The 18,282-nt window shown below is 37.1% G+C and overlaps 1 pseudogene; it reads right to left on the bottom strand.

The window, feature by feature from the left end:
• Positions 1 to 3,477: 3,477 nt before the first annotated feature.
• On the bottom strand, positions 3,478 to 4,136 carry LOC149222135 (uncharacterized; annotated as a pseudogene).
• Between the last annotated feature and the right edge of the window lie 14,146 nt (positions 4,137 to 18,282).

Raw genomic sequence — 18,282 nt, 5'->3', positions numbered from 1 at the left:
ACATTTCTTTCAAAATCATCTCGAAACAGGTGCCGCCCATTGAAAATCTGCAGAAACAACTTCATCCCGCATAACTTATTTATAGATGATATTCTTATGTTTGGAATGTTGTGCAGACTCCCCTGGTTGTGTTTTTATGACATTCTAAATTTTTTTCAAAAGGCCACAGGGCTGCAAATAAACAAATCAAAGTCAGTAATCTACCATAATGATGTCAATTTGGAAGCAGTAGAATGGTTATCCTCTCTGTTTGGAATAAAGACGCAATCCATTAAGCATGAAATAAAATACTTGGGTTTCTAGCTAAAAGCAAAGGGATATTCAAAATTGCACTGGCAATGGATTCTAGATAGGTATTATAAAAAGATATCAGTTTGGGAATACAGATGTCTATCATTGGCAGGGAGAGTGATCTTGGCGCAATCAGTCTTAACTTGCAGTGTACTGAGCTCATTTATTTTTTCTTCCTGCAAGTATCATTCAAAAAATGAATAAGCTAATTGCAAATTTTATATGGGGCGGCCAATCAGAAAAAATGAAATTTCATCTGTCTAAATTATTTGATATCTCTTTGCCGAAGAGCCTGGGTGGATGGGGCCCGCTGGACTTGCGGACTTTCGGAAAGGCACTTTTATGTAACACATTGTGGAGAGGGATTTATGGAGAGGGTCCATGGAGTAACACAATTCAAAAGAAATATATGGGTAGCAAGTATATCTCACACTGGTTCAGGTTGGGAAGGATTGGTCCCACATATGGGTCAGCAATATGGTTGAGCTTCTGCAAGATAGAAGGTTATTCCCTGAAGAATTTAGCATGGTGTTTCCAATCCGGCAGCAAGATCCTTATCGGAATAGATCATTTTCTGAGCGGTTTGGATGAAATCTTTGTCCCTGAAGCATTGATAAAATTTTTCAATAGAAAATGTTTTTTCTATTGGGACAAACTGATTTTTGATTGACAGGGACCGATCCCTCTATGGAAAGAGGTAGAAAATATGGAGATGCCAGACACTATAGCTCGAATATGGAGGAACATCAGAACATGCCTGAGAAACTGCGGCATATATCGCTCTTTGGAATCTGATCGTCTTATTTGGAAGGATTCAAAAGGTGTTAACCTGGTTTGTGTTAAGGATATTTATCAGAATATGATTGGTCTAAAGGGTGCTCTTCCCAGTGCTATATTCCCAACTGCTTTTTGGAAATCTGGATGTCCTTCCAAAATGATTCATTTTCATGGTTGACTTTCCACAACAAAAATTTATCATGGAAAAACTTGAAAAAGAGGGGATGGCATGGGCCAAGTATCTGTTTAATATGCAAATCGGCTGAGGAAAGAAACTATCACATGTTTTTAAACTGCCAAAGAACTCAACAATTATGGCAATCTCTGGAAAATATTTATGTAATCCCACATATTTCTCATGCTTCCACAAAAGAAGCGTTTCTTTGGTGGAGTGGGCAGAAGGAATCCTTGAGGCCGATAGTGATTATCACCCTCTGGAGCATTTGGAGATGGAGAAACAATGTTATCGTCAATGGCAGGGAAGAGCCTTTCTTGGGAATTTTGACTAATATTGTATCCCTCTATGACTTTTTACCGGAAAAGACTCACAAGCAAAAAAAGGAGGATCGTAAAGAACATGCACAGGCTCACACAATACTTCCAAGAGCATATTTCGACGGAGCTGCGCAGATTGGTCCCTGTGGTTGTAGAGTGCACATCATAATGAATGAAAATGTACAATATCTCATCCATTGGAATGGGGAAATGGGCTCCAACAACAAAGTTGAGGGGATGGCTCTTGCAGGCCTTCTAAATTTTTGTTTTTTTCTCAACATTCAGACAGTCTCAATTTTTGGAGATTCCAAAGTTATGGTGGATTATGTATCAGGGAAAAATAATATCTACAAGCCTCACCTTGTAGGCTGGATGGATAGGATCAGGTTTTTCTGGAGAAGGATGGAAGGATGCACTATTCACCATATCAACAGGGCTCAGAACCAGCGAGTAGACTTTTTTTCAAAGGAGGGTCTTCAATCGGAACCAGGGTTTTGGTATATGAAGGTAAAGTCTGAAGGGGAATTTTTCTCTATCCAGGAATTTTCCCTTCCAGGTTTTTAATTTCATATAGCTGATACTCAGGTATGCACTGTTTTTCTTCCTCTTTTGTCCTCGTCCCCCCGAATTTTGTTTATGAATGATCGAAGTATAATGTGAATCTCCTATTCAGTGCTTTCCTCCTTCTGAAAATCTAATTTCTCCTATTTCCATTCTATGAGAAATGTAAAATTTTTGCATCTAGCGGGCAGCTCTTTGCACTGTCTTTTTTCCTTGAAAATCTTGCCTTTCTGCTGGGATTATGTTTCCCATCTCATCTAGTTTTTTTAATGGCTCAGATCTATAAATTGGCCATATACAGAACTACATGTAAATGTACCGATCTGTCATCAATTATAGAATGAGTCTCTTCTTAATATTTGGGAGCTTGTTGAGGTCTAGTTGGTTGAGAGATTCTCTCCAACTAGTTAGACTCTTAGATTGATGTATGGTTGACAGATTGTATGTCCAAGATAGATTAGTGATCTTGAGACATAGTTTTATTATTTTCATGTGAATACAATTATGAGTGCATTTATAAAATATTTGTTTGTATCAAACCCTGTATGGGTGGCCTTGAGCCCCTCCTCAGAGGGAAATAGAGTATTGTATTAGGGGAATTTTGAGGTCTAAAATGGGCCTCCTAAAGAAATTATAAAATAATAGTGGAAATAATAAAAGAAGATTAGATTCATCATCAAATTTTAATGGGAGAAAGGAAAAATAATATTTTTTCAACTCGTATTTTCAACTCATTTCTTTATGGGTTTACTCAAATTTCGAGCGGCAACATTTGTTGGATGCAGAATTCGATTCCTCATTCAAGGAGTACCCATGTTGCATACTCTTGATGGACTTTGCTACATGAAAAATGAGAAATACATGAAAAACGTGATTGCAATCACTTTTTTTCATGTATTTCTCATTTGTCGTGTAGCAGGTTCCATTGAAAGTATGCACATAATTCGATTCTTCATCCAATTAGTACCCATGTTGCATATTTTCGATGGACCTTGTTACATGAAAAATGAGAAATACATGAAAAATGTGATTGCAATCACGTTTTTTCATGGATTTCTCATTTTTCCTGTAGTAATGTCCATTGAAAGTATGCAACATGGATACTCCTTGGATGAAGAATTAAATTTTGCAAACGAGTACTCCAACCCGAAATTTGAGGAGAACCTTAGGGAGATAAGTTTAAAATGTGAGTTGAAAAAATAATTTTATTATTACTTTTTTTATTTTTAAACCCAAAAAATGGTGAATCATCCTCATGGTTGACATCATCATCTTGAATCCTATTGGTTCTTATAAAGTTTATTTTGGTTGTACATTTTTCTTAAGAGGTTCATTTTAGACTTCAAAATTCCCTTAATATTTATGAGTAATTCGTCCGTCATCATGGTTGGAGCTGTGGGATCCATCCATCGACCACCAGTGCCCCGCGCAGTCAACCTCGTTATCGGTGCTTCCTAGCTCAATATTGTGGTCAATCACGACCTTAACCCCTTGGGCCTGATACGTGACTGGACCCTTGTCTTGGTGCACGACCATCTTGGTGTACAGGGTGATCATGAACAACACTATGTTGGCGAGGTACCAGTTGAATTGTAAGTTTGCGAGCGCTTTGGCCCGCATAGTTGTTTCTTAGGCACCGTGCATGACCACATCGTGACCCCTGGTGTGCTACATCTGGCAGCCCTTGGGGACGAAGGCCAAGATCCAGAGAATGAACCCCATGTGGATGAACCACAGCCCTAGAACACCAACGATGTGGAGCGCACTATCGCCGCAAGAAAGCCCTGCTGGAACAGAACCTTGAGAAATATGGTTGAAACACTGATAGCAACGAAGAGCTGGAGGAGCCAGTGGTAGTGCCCCTCGCCCCCCATGTGGTTGGTCAAGTGAAGGTGGAAGAGCAGGAGCTCCTGGCTAAAAGCTAGCATTGCGATCACACGCAGAGTCCCTGGCAGAACTGTGAGCTTACAAACTTTCGCGTATAGAGCAGTGAAAGCTTAGATGAGGAAGAACAATGATTCGAAGAGAGAAGCGATTAGTCAGAGAAGACTCACCGCTGGAATGAGTGATGCATGGAGATGCAAAGCATCGAGCATGCAACCACTTCGCAGTTTGAGCATCTGTCCCGTTTTGAGGGTTGGAGCAACTAGAGAAAACTTGATTCTTTGCATTGCTAGAGCTATGTTGTGAGCAACATGTCGATCACTGTAGATCGCTGAAAATGGTAATGTGACGTGGTAGAAAATATTTATGTGAAGAGATATGTAGGTTGTCAGGTTGCCAATGCTTGTGGTTTTTATCGAAGGATTCAGGTCAGAGGGTTGTGCCTCTTGAGCGCTCTAGGGCCGTCGCTGTGTTGGTAGATCAAGAATTCTTTACACTTTTGCAAGAGGTGTTGGGGTTGATAGTAGAAAAGCATGGGAGAAGATTCAAAGCTCTGTTTTTGGTTGTGTACGAGGATGATACCTGCAACAAGAGGAATCTGATGTGAGCCCTACGGAGTGAGCTATGGAGTATGAGGACTTCTTGCAAGAAGGAGATTCTGGGTTCAAGGTTTGAGTTGAGCTGTGGGTCGTGTCTCATGCGGCGAGCTTGGAATCGAGAAAATTTAGCATTGTGGCTGAATCTGCCAAGAATTGCAAAGAACTTGCACAACTTCGGACTTGCGTGGCCGAAATTTGTAACCCCATTGAAATCTGTGGAATAGGGCTCCAATTTGATAAAATTTGTTGCAGGAGAGCCCTTCGGAGGAGCGGAAAAATGGGTGGCTTTCAAATTATCAAAAGTGAGATATATGATTTTTGAAAACTAGTTTCATTAGGGGAATTTTGAGGTTTAAAATGGGTCTCATAAGAAAAATGTGCAACCAAAATAAAATTTATAAGAACCAATAGGATTCAAGTGCTGATGTCAACCATGGGGGAGGATTCACCATTTTTGGATTAAAAAAGTAAAAAGGTTAAAAAATAATAAAATAATAAAACTCCTTTTTCAACTTATCTCCCTAAGATTTTACTCAAATTTCGAGTGGGATTACTCGTTGGGTGCAAAATTTGATTACTCATCCAAGGGGTACCCATGTTACATGCTTTTGATGGACCCTGTTATACGAAAAATGAGAAATAAATGAAAAAACGTGATTACAATCATATTTTTCATGTATTTTTAATTTTTCATGTAGTAGGGTCCATCGAAAGTATGCAACATGGGTACTCATTGGATGATGAATCAAATTCTACGTACAACGAGTGTTTCCGCTCAAAACTTGAGTAAACCCATTGGGAGATAAGTTGAAAATATGAGTGGAAAAAATATTTTTTATTTTTTTATTTATTATTTTTTCCCTCTAAAATTTGATAATGTAATGTAATCTTATTTTTTTATTTCCACTATTATTTTATAATTTTCTTAGAAAACTTATTTTAGATCTCAAAATTCCCCTAATGAAAGACATTGGTAAATTCATTGGAAAGGTAATAGCTTCATAAGCTATCTCATAAATCACACAACGAAACAAAATGGTTTTGTTTATATTCCATCCACACACGCTTTGGAAACATATTGTCCATGCAAGTGATTACAATTAATTTGGTTTATGTAATTACACAAAAAGAGGCAGAAGTAATGCAAAGAGTTGAGGATTATGATCAGCATGATTCCTTGTAAAGGATAATTATTTTCATAGTTTAATATTGTTGTTGTTTTAAGTTATTAGAAACTGTTATGTCACTGATGTTATTCTGGTTGAAAGAATACAATGAAATTTACTTTGGCCAACTATTGTCACCAATGTGAATCTTTGTTAGAATTGATTGTTCCAACAATAGACAAATTTCTTTGCAAGAATTATTGACTACCAGTTGTATTAAAGACATGACAATGAAGATGGCATCAAAGAAGCTGCATTTGAGATTAAAGGATGATGAACAACTAAGTTAAAGTTTGTGTGAGCTAGTGAGTTTGTGGGATATACTCACGAGCATGTTGTATTATGAGTCATAGATATTAACTGTAACCAAGTCTATGGTGTTTTGTAGTGGTCCTTGAAAGGTTTGTAATATTATGTGCCTGAAGTTGTGTTGTTAGCTTGATGAGGCATGTGTACCCCCATAAAGTTTGTGGTAATCATAAAACCACTTTGTAATTGCAAGTTTGTGGATGTAAATGTAGGTTTGTGGTAAGCCGAAAACCACTTGTGACAGTGTATGTAAAGGTAGGTTTGTGGTAAACGTGTGAAAGTGAAGTGGACATGCATTCCTGTAGGCACGGTTTAGGGTCAACCAACAAAACCCTAAGCATGGTTTAGGGTAAGTCGATAAAACCCGAAGCATGGTTATGGGTAATCCGAGAAAACCCATGATGATGATGATGGAGGGGGATTTGTAGATACATGTATAGGTATGCAAATAATGGTTGACTGAACCATGTACATGAATGAGATCCTAGTAGACTGGCAGTTGTGGTGGTTGGTACCCATGCATTCCGACAGAGGGTGTTCCTTCATATGGACGTCGACATATTTTTTTTTATCATGTGTGTAAATATGAGGATCACAATTAGACTTTGTTGATTGAGATCAAGACAAGTAGTCATTAAAGGGGGGACTTGGAAAATATAACTCCTACTTTTCTTTGGTATGCGTATCAATTCTAGAATGAATCTGTTCTTACTATTTTAGAGTTTGTTGAAGTCTAGTTGGTTGAGATATTCTCTCCAACTAGTTAGTCTCGTAGATTGGTGTATAGTTGAGATATTCACTCAACCAAGAAATTGTATATCCAAAATAAACTAGCTATACATAACTCGATGTATTTATATGTGTTATTATTTTCACGTGAATACATTTTGAGTGCATTTAAAAAATATTTGTAATACTTTAACATTAGTGCATTTTTATAATATATTTTCTATTATTAATTCAATGACTTGAGAAACAAATTTAATTAAAAAAATATTATTATGAAAAGTAAATTTAATTAAAAAAACATCATGCATTTGCCGCATAATATTGAGTTAATGTATTCATGGTTCAAGTTAATATATCCGTGATTCAATATATTTGTTAATTATATTAATTATTTTATTTTATTTTTATGATATTTAATAAAGTTCTATTTATGTTGACATTATTTATAATTTATTTTTAAATTATTAATATATTTCTAAATAATAATAATTAGACATATTTTATATATATATATATATATATATTAAATTTCAATTTCATAAAAAAAACAAAACAAATGGCAAATTTTTAATTTTTTTCAACTTAATAACTTTACTAAATTCATTTTAAAATCTTCATTAAACCAATATGCCGGATTTTTTTTTCTCATTTATATTATAAACATTAAAAAAATACAATCTCTATAATATCTTTTTAACTCCATAAAAATATATATATATAAATTTCATTACAATCTTTCTATTTTTTTAATATTATTTAATTTTATTAAATTCATTTCAAACTATTTAATCAAACCAAACCAAACCAAATATCTTGCATGTAGTTTTGAAATTTGTTATTTCTTTGAATTTTTTAACTTCATAACAAACATTAAAGAAATTATAGTCTTTCTAAACTATCTCTTTTTGTTGTTGTTGTTAAAGTTTTTATATATGTATAAAATTTGTCATTTTGCATTTTGTTAAAATAAAATTATATACAAAAAATTTTCTATTATGGATGGAAACTAAACCAATAACAACATAGGTTCAAAGTCTTGAGGATGCTAAGGTCTTGTCTAACTATAACATCTTGTACATAGAAACTTATAAAAACTAGCTAGTTGTGCTAGAACTTGACATACATCGACATGAGAAGACTGAAAATACTATTAGTGCTACAAACATAAAACCAATGAGTCATAACAACCATTGGGTAGAAATTATAAGCATCCTTGGTGGCTAGTCACTACCCTCATCTAAGGAGAAGGATATGTTGGGTGATCTCCTACCTAGAATGGTAAGCTTGGGGTTTATACTGCCATTTTTTTTACTCTAGCGCTGCCAATCTAATCACTGAGTCCTCTTGTATCTCCCTATGGGACGATTAGCCTTGCGCTGACTTTAAGCCATGATTGATGAAGTGACGTGAGTGCATCCAATGTGCCAATGAGCTAGCATCATATCAAAGCCAAAGAGGGATGTACACCCTCTTTGGGAAAAGATGAAATAATTTTATTAAAATCATTCCAAAGTACTTTATAAAGCTAAATATAACAAAAAGGAAAAGTTCTCTCATTTGTATATAGTTTCTAATTTATTTTTATTTCTTTTCCTGTATTAAAAAAATAAATAACTAGACTTAGTCTACTATTTAAATGGATCCGATTCAAATTTCTACCACCATAGCCTATAAATGAACCCATACAACCCAAACACAGTTCACATCGTTATCCACAATGTTATGGCCAATTAAATTGCCCACAAGCATTTCTTCCTCCATATTAGAATGTGCTTTATATTTATTAGAATCTACTTTAATATTTCCAGCGTCATGGTTTGCACACCTTAAAAAAGTTTGGCGTTTCTAAAGATTACACCCATAACGCCAAGCTTTTTTTTCAGAGAAAAAAAGCGAGATTTTATTATATTAAGATAATATAACTGTCTTCATGAGAAATACATAAAGGTGGCTTTTGTAGCCACAGTCTATGATATAGAGCATGATTTGGAAACAGATAGTCCAAAAACGAACTTCATAAGGCAGATTGGCATGAGATTTTAACAAAAACTAAGGGGCATATATGCAGCCACATCCTGGATCAGAAATACCAATATACAAAAAGCAAAAAACTGTTTGGATGGGCAGAAAAAAAGATGCTGAGATTGATTCATATAACGCAATGATGCAGAGGAAAATATTAGAAAAGGGAGCTTTTGAATCCCGGAAGATATTGTGGTTCCTCCAGATCCAGGGGCACCATGTCATGATGATGAAAAGAAAACTCATTGGCTTTTGTTGGGAGCTCCACCAGGCGAAAGCTGCATGAATAGAGTCAAAAACAATAGGTGGAAAGCCAAAATAAATTGCTAAATCATAACAGATATGTTGTGAAGATCTGCATTGGACAAACATATGAAGATTTGTTTCTTCGTCAGATTCACACATCGTGCATCGGCTGGGGCCTTGCCATCCTCTTTTCCTCAGATTATCCCATGAGAGATTCTTGTTGTAGTAGACCAGCCATGCGAAGAAGATCATCCTGGGGGGGCATCCTGTTTTCCAGTAGGACGTGGGAAAGATTGGGGTCGCTTGCATTGCCCTTGAAGAGATGAGGCCGAGATATATCTCCTTCACGCGAGCAGGATCCTGGGCGCTTGACCAAACAAGGCAATCAGATGTGCCATGTCTACGGATTCCGCTACCTGTAAGAGAAGATTGGACGACGATCCATGAAGAGCAGAGATCATCGGGGAGAAGAAGGTCATCCGCGTCCTTCCATTGGGGAACAGAGCCATGCCAATCAGAGATGAGATGGTTCCAAGTAAAGATTCCTTTTCTGTGTAGAGCAAATAAGAGAGGTTCAGGGAAAGAAAAGGATCCCTGGCAGCATGCAATGGAGTCAATACCTATAAAGATACGATGACCCGAATGAATCTTCCACTTGAGATTTTTAAGGAAGAGACTCTGTATTTTTCGGAGACTTAACCAGATGGTTGATCCCTGTTTGGAGCCGATGGATTTGGCTCTGTACCAGAATTCAAGATTTTTCCCTTTTAAATATTTAAATTTGATAGTGTCACTCCATGGACTTTCTCCAAAAATCCCACGCCATAACGTTTTGCATAAAAGGGCCTTTTCAAAAGATCTCAGGTCCATTAACCCCCACCCGCCCAGGCGTTTAGGCAAGGAGATGTATTCCAGTTTGGAAAGGTGGATTTTCGATCTCTCCGACTTACCACCCCAGATGAAATTGGCCGTGATTCTGTTTAGCTCGTGAATAATACTTGCCGGGAGAAAAAAGAGGTGCGCCCAATAAACGACCATCTGCAGCAATACTGATTGGGATAAAATGACCCTGCCTGCTAAAGATAAGCTTCGATGTTCCCAGGCTGCAATCTTTTTATAATATCTTGCAGTTAACCAGAGCCAGTCTAGCTTAGAATAGCCCTTTGCCTTGAGGTGAAAACCTAGATATTTGAATCCCTCGTTTATGGGTTTGGATTCGATGCCAAATAATTCTGATATCATTTTTACCATTTCCATGTTGTCAGAATTATAATAAAGAGTGGATTTCCCTTTGTTGATATATAGTCCTGTGGCTTTTTGAAATCTGTCCAAAATGCACTTCAAGCTGGTCCATGTTGATTCACAGAGCATTGCGAAAAGGAGTACGTCATCAACGAAGATATTATGCGAGATATCTACTTGTCTGCAAATCTTTATAGGCATACATCTGTTGTCTGCAACTGCTTTGTTGATGTGAGTACTAAGAGTATTCATGGCTAAGATGAAAAGAAGCGGAGAAAGGGGGCAGCCCTGGCGCAAGCCCCTTTCGGCCTGGAAGAAATGGGAGGGGGTTCCATTAATGATAACTGCATAATTCACGTTCTCCACGCACGCCATGATCCATCGAATGGCACAAGCCCGCAGTCCGATCTTGGCAAGTAGGCATTTGATAAATCCCCAATCGAGGCAGTCGAAGGCTTTCTGCAGGTCTAACTTCATGATAGCCGCCTCAATATTGTTTGTAGACATGGAATAAAGGCACTCCTTTGCATGTAATAAGTTAAGTATTTATGATGCAGGGGCATTTCTAAAAATTCAAAATGACCAAGAAGTCAAAATTGAGTTCGTTCCTCAATATGTGAGATTTTATTATGATTTCCATACAATCAATAAATTTAGCATACTATTATGTTTGTTGTGATTAAACGTCCAGTTGATTCTATTCTTTTGGATGTAGATCAAATTATTTGACTGTAATAGTGCTTGGTAGCATGTGGTGTGTAGATTTTCTCTGGAAAATTGTGAGCTAGTCTTGTTATTGTATTCTAATGTTTCGTTTCGAATTTGGTGATTGCAGATTGATCTCATCGTAAAGATGAAGAGGAGTATGTTATGGAGGGCAGAAGTAAGTCACAAATCTTGAACCTAGTTTACAAAGTGTTGGTGGGAGATCTTGATGAAGTTGTCACAAATCTTGAACCTAGTTTAAAAAGTGTTGGTGGGAGATCCTGATGAAGTTGTCACAAATCTTGAACCTAGTTTACAAAGTGTTGGTGGGAGATCTTGATGAAGTTGTCACACTTAAAACAGAAAACTCACACAACTTCATTAATTTCTTTGCTCAATTACATCACACTTATATAGGAAATAACACAAACTAATTCCTAACTAATTCTGTTCAACCACCTACAACTAATTCAGTTCAACCACTCATAACTAACTATTTCTGCATTATTCTCACATCCTCCCTTAATGGAGAAATGGATTTTCTACAATACCTAACTGACTTCTAAAAACTTCAAATTTGATTTTACCAAGGGGCTTAGTAAATATATCAGCCACATTATCCTTGGTGTTACAAAATATCAATCCAATTTCATTTGTCTCAATTTTCTCACGTACAAAGTGGTACTGTAACTCAACGTGTTTTGTTCTAGCATGGTAAACTGGATTATGTGCTAATTTGATAGCACTCTGATTATCACAATTGATACATGTTGCACCACTTTGCGCTTCTTCAAGATCCGCAAGAACTCTCCGCAACCAAATAGCTTCACAGGTGGCATTGGTCAAAGCTTTGTACTCTGATTCTGTTGATGATAAAGAAACAGTTGGCTGTTTCTTACTACTCCAAGATATGACCCCTGATCCAATATTAAATGCATAGCCAGAGGTAGATCGTCTGTCATCTGGATTTCCTGCCCAATCTGAATCAGAAAAACCTGTCAGTGCAACATCAAATACATCAGTATACATAATACCAAGATTCATTGTTCCCTTTAAGTATCAGAGAACTTTCTTTGCAGCATTCCAGTGATTTCCTGAAGGCTTAGCCATGAACTGACTAAGGATACTGACTGAGTATGCAATGTCTGGCCTGGTAGTGGTGAGATAGTTCAAACTTCCCACTAACTGACGATATAATGTTCCATCTGCCTCTTTCGAACCATCTTCTTTGTACAACTTTGCATTCTGTTCTAAGGGAGTTGACATAGCTTTGCAATCTGTCATATTGAACTTTTTAAGAATCTCCTTTGTATATTTGCTTTGAGTGATCAATGTTTTACCAGTTTCTCTCCATACCTCAATGCCTAAACAGTAATGCATTTCACCCAAATCTTTCATTTCAAAATCCTGTGACAACTGAACTTTAATTTCTTCAATTAACTTGTGAGCACTACCTGTTATAATGAGATCATCCACATACAAAGATATTAAAGCAACATTTCCTTTTTCATCTTTCTTAACATACAAGTTAGGATCATTTTTGCTTTTCACAAACCCATTCTGAAGAAAGAAGGTATCAATCTTTACATACCATGATCTTGGTGCCTGTTTCAAACCATACAATGCCTTTCTTAACCTGCAAACCAGATGCTCCTGTCCCTGTTTGACAAACCCTTCAGGTTGAACCAAATAAACTTCTTCCTTTAAATCACCATTTAGAAAAGCAGATTTGACATCCAATTGATGTATATTCCAATTATGTTTTGTGGCTAAGGCAATCAGTAATCTAATTGTATTCAACTTAGCTACTGGTGCAAAAGTGTCTTCATAATCAATGCCCTCCTGTTGAGCATATCCTTTTGCTACTAATCTTGCCTTAAATTTATCAATTGTACCATCTGCTTTAAATTTTGTTTTGTACAACCATTTGCTTCCAATTGGAACTTTATTTTCAGGAAGTTCCACTAATTCCCATGTTTGATTTTTCATAATATAAGCATACTCATCATTCATAGCATTAATCCATGGTTCATGTTGTTTAGCCTGCTCATAATCAATTGGTTCTTCAACATTCATTATATTAGACATTAAGGCATAGTCTCTATACCTTTCAGGAAGCCGAGTCTGTCGGGACGACCTTCTTGGTGTGGGTGTTCCATCCATGATTCGTTGGCTTTGAGGTGTATCACCTCCTTGTGATGACTCACTGCTGCTAGATGTGCTCATACTGCTGCTATCATCCTGATCCTGTACCTGTACCTGGACCTGTTCCTGTTCCTGCTTAATCAAAGTATCAAGCTTGAGATGTGCATCATTAGAAATATGCCATGTATCATTCTTTGTGTTACTTTTATCAGTCTGCTCATGAAACAATACATCACGACTTGCAAATAGTTTATGGGAACTTGGATCAAACAATTTATAGGCTTTTTGATCCGTACAATATCCAATGAAAACACACTTGATGGACTTGGCATCAAGTTTGCTTCTGTTAGCCTTAGGAATATGAGCAAAAGCAGTACATCCAAAGACTTTGAAATGACTCACATCAGGTTTATAACCATAAAGAACCTCAAAAGGAGTTTGAAAAACTAATTTCTTAGTGGGACATCGATTCTTCAGATAAACAGCAGTGTTAATGGCTTCTGCCCAGAAACCATTAGAGATGTTCTTACCTTGCAGCATACTACGAGCAGATTCCACCAAGGTTCTATTCCATCGCTCTGCAACACCATTTTGCTGAGGGGTATGTGGCACTGTGAACTGTTGTTGAATTCCATTAGATTTACAATAGGTGTTAAATGCTTTTGATTTATATTCACCCCCTTGATCAGATCTGAGTATTTTGATGCACTTTCCTGTTTGTTTTTCAACCATATTTCGAAACTCTTTAAAATACTCAAATATGTCACTTTTCCTTCTAATGAAATAGACCCAGGTATATCTAGATCTATCATCAATAAAAATAACAAAGTATGAAGCACCACCAAGAGACCTAGTTTGCATAGGTCCACATACATCAGTGTGAATTAATTCAAGTATATCATACTTTCGTTTCTCAGTATGAACATGAAACTCTTCTCTATGCTGCTTACCAAGTGCACAAGCTTCACATGGTAAATGTTCACACTTCATAACAGGAAGACCTTCAACCATTGATTTCCTTTGTAACAACGATAAATCATTGTAATTTAGGTGCCCATACCTGTGATGCCATAATTCTGCTGTCGATGTCTCTGTGGATGTCAATGCAACATGGCGCTTGACTGTCACATCCAATCTGTACAATCCTCCAACCCTGGTACCTGTAGAAACAACCTTGTAGTGGTCCTGAACATCTTTCACTATACACCCCAATTTACCAAATTCTACTTTTAAATTATTATCAGTGATAGTGGAAACAGATAGCAAATTCTTTTTGAGAGCAGGGACATACATCACATTATGAATCTGTCGCATTTGTCCATTAGGTAAGTACACATTTATTATGCCATAGCCTTGAACTTTAAGTGACCTATCATCTCCTAGGTAAATGTGTGTACCATCAGATTTCTCATAATATTTATCATACCATTCTTTATTACAAGTCATGTGTGCCGATGCACCAGAATCTATAAACCAAGTATTCTCATCATCAGTTTCAGCAGACAATGCAGCATCAGAAAGAAATAACTTAAGATTTTTAAATCCATCATTCACTGAGGTCTCTCTGTTTATGTAATTTCCATTATGCTTGCGATGTCTTTGATTTGATTCATTATTCTTTCTCCTATAGCAATCTTTAGCCAGATGTCCAGGTTTTCCACAATAATCACATTCAATGTTCCTTTTAACATAAGAATCAGGAGGTGCCATACCTTTTTGTTTTGCTTGAAAACGGCCTCTGTTCCTGTCCCATGGTCTCCCTCGGAATGGTCTTTGGCCTCTTGCAGTCAAAGCCAAATCAGAACCATTTGACTCCAGTTCAAAAGTTTTCATGCGCTCTTCTTCTTGAAGAAGAATTCCAGCCAATTCTTCAAATGTAGGAGGTGTCGGTCTAGCGGAGAGAGCTGAAATAAAGACTTTATAGTCTGGGACTAACCCCTTTAAAGCAACAGTTACCAAGTCTGTACTAGAAACCTTTTCACCAATATCACCAAGCTTATCACTGAAATCTTTAATTCGGGAAAGAAAGTTACTAATGCTTTCATTGGCATCCATTTTGATAGATAGCAGCTTTGTTTTTAAAAATAAAATACGGTTTGCATTAGAAGTCTCATACAAACCTTTGAGAGTGTCCCATGTCGCCTTTGAAGTTTCACAGTCCCGAATGTGAGGAATAATATTGTCCTTCACTGACATGCGTAGCAGCACCCTTGCTTTCATTTCACGCTTCTCCCAATCTTGAGTATTAGTAGGAGGTTGAGGCTTGGTCTCGTCACCTTTGACAATCGGCCAGAGATTGTATGCCTCCAGTACTGTTATGATCTTAAATTTCCAATTGACATAATTTTCTCCATCAAGTCTTGAAGACTCATTTAAATATGAATCTGCAAGGGGATTAGCCATCTCTGAACTCTGCTATCTTTTAAAAAACACTGAACAACCTCTGCTATCAAGCAATTACAAGATTCGGCAGCAAACTAAACCAAAACAGCACATAGAACCCAAGTTTGGGCTCTCGATTCTACACGAACCAGTGATTATCCCTTACAAACTGCACCTCGTAACAGTAACAGAAACTACATATACAGGCGAGGATGGAACACTTACAGAAAATGCAGTGAAGTATAGAACATACAAAATCTACTCAGAATTGTGTAACTGGCTCAGATTTACAGCAAGTACAGTGAATCCGCGAAGGCTATGTCCGCAGACGCGCTGGAAATGAACTGCTGCACCGGATTCAGGGCTGTCCACAGGTCAGCGTATGCTGTCCACAGCGTATCCTTCAAGCCTCCGTCCACAGGTCAACGTCCAGCAGCCTCACACGCTCCACAGGGCCGTCAGGGATCACAGGGTTACTGCGCACACTCTAATGGCAGAGTCTTACTGCCCACGAAGAGGAGAGAGGCGCAGACAAAAGTGCTCTGGTACCAACTTAAAACAGAAAACTCACACAACTTCATTAATTTCTTTGCTCAATTACATCACACTTATATAGGAAATAACACAAACTAATTCCTAACTAATTCTATTCAACCACCTACAACTAATTCAGTTCAACCACTCATAACTAACTATTTCTGCATTATTCTCACAGTCACAAATCTTGAACCTAGTTTACAAAGTGTTGGTGGGAGATCCTGATGAAGTTGTATCATCTCATAGCAATGAACATAGAAGAGACTACAATGTTTTTTTTGACAGTATATCAATCGGAGGAAAGGAAGGGAGTTACGAGTGGATTTGTTGCGGAGTTAGATTAGGTGTCTCTGCGACACCAAAATATAACCGAGAAATATTTGTGATGCAATAAAAGAAAGATCCCCTATTGGAGAGTAAAAAGTCCAAGTGCAGATAAGGAGGGAGGTCTGCGTTGGAAGAAAGTGCACTTACAGTAAGTCAAAATGCGATGTGAATGGTAATGAAAAGGTTGAAGAGTGAATTGACTTTCAGTTATGAAATTTCAGGGGAAAAGAGCCCTGCTCTGCATCCATCTTATACACCAAACTTTGCAATTGTTGAAGTTTGTAAGCCTTCAGTTTGGGTTTTTGTTTTTGTAATTGATCCACGGAAAGTGGATTACGCTTCTTGTATTTATGATACCTAATCTATTGGATGTAGGGAAAAATTGAGCACCCCCACTATGGTCTTCCAACTCTCTACGTTCCATTAATCTAAGTACAATTGTTTTCAATGAGGGGAACTCTTAAATCACTCTCGAGTCTCAACATGACAGTGTGTAGGACGACAAATCACTAGACATTTCACCACAAGAATCGTGAGATTTATTTCATTTCATTGCTATCTCTTATGCAGTTCTTGTAACAATAAATACTTTTGAAGATAAAAAATATTGGTTCTTATCATCCTGTTGACACGCTGTAATTTACTGCCAAAATCTAGGGGATATCCTCGGTGCATAATCCAAATTAGACTTTAAACTGTTTGGTTTAGGGATCTCACTTAGTATGTAGGTCTGCTTGCCGTCTCATTGGTTGAAGTTTGATTCAGACAAGGAAGGGAATATCAACTCAACGGAACATATAAACCTCAACAAACACAAGTAAGTAACTGATGAATACCCAATAAAACAGATACCATAAATAAAAACAACAGAACTTCAAAGCATGAATCTTAAGAAAAGTATCGTTATCAAGACTTCAAAAAAGACCACGCATAGATAAAACATAAATTTAGCAACCAAGAATGAGTTCAAGATTGTTAACCATTGAAAACACAAGTGAGTGCATGATCCATAATGATACTATGCCAATATTAATAAAACAATTTATCAACATAAGCATAAGGCCAACATATCATATACCATCCATATGTTGCAAAGGAAAACTCACAGCACCAGAAGATACATGAGGAGACAATACACCAAAGCTCATAGGAACTTCCAATTCATTAAGATGATAATATTCATGGCACCAACATACAAGGTTTTCATCGAATCCAACAGTGGAAATATACTATTACTCCTTACATTCATTAAAGAGCATAAGTTCTCAAAACAATATGCACTAGAATAAGTCCAAAGTTAAGTCTTTTTACAATATGCCATGATGGTGTATTTATAGAAAAGAGGGTGAATTTTGGTCTACACATGGCTCTTGGACTTCCTCATGACTCTTCATATTCCTATTTTGTCCTACTCTATCCTACCTTGCTATTCACAACAAAACAAGCTAATTCAACCCTATCAATTTAGTAATAGATAACTCTGGAACATCTATGTGCAGCTGCTCCACGAGGTAGGTGTGCCAGAGCTTGTGTTGGGACGGGGTCCCCTAGGTCAAATTTTGTGAAGTTTTATTAAATATTGTAAAGTCTTCACATTTTGAGGAGCGGAGCGCGAGTAGCACAGGTCAATAGGAGTCAAAGAAGATTTTAGAAGGTCAAAGCCCTTTAGTTTATTAAGAGTCAAGTTGTTTTGAGACCTACCCATGGTTCGTGGACCATGCTATTGTAATGAAGAAGGATACAAAAAGGAGTCATAGAAGAGTCACAGAAAAAGCATATCGAAGGACATAAGCGCAAGATTTGGGTCTGTTTTATCTATTATGTACTTGGGTGAAGGGGAAGACTCCTACAACTGTGTGCGCAGA

Source organism: Pinus tabuliformis, chromosome Q, assembly GCF_031772625.1.
Source record: "Pinus tabuliformis cultivar Carrire ecotype Pingquan chromosome Q, CPIR1, whole genome shotgun sequence".
Classification (NCBI taxonomy): Eukaryota; Viridiplantae; Streptophyta; class Pinopsida; order Pinales; family Pinaceae; genus Pinus; species Pinus tabuliformis.
Note: the sequence above shows the minus strand (reverse complement) of the source record. Positions and strands in the feature narration are given on the sequence as shown.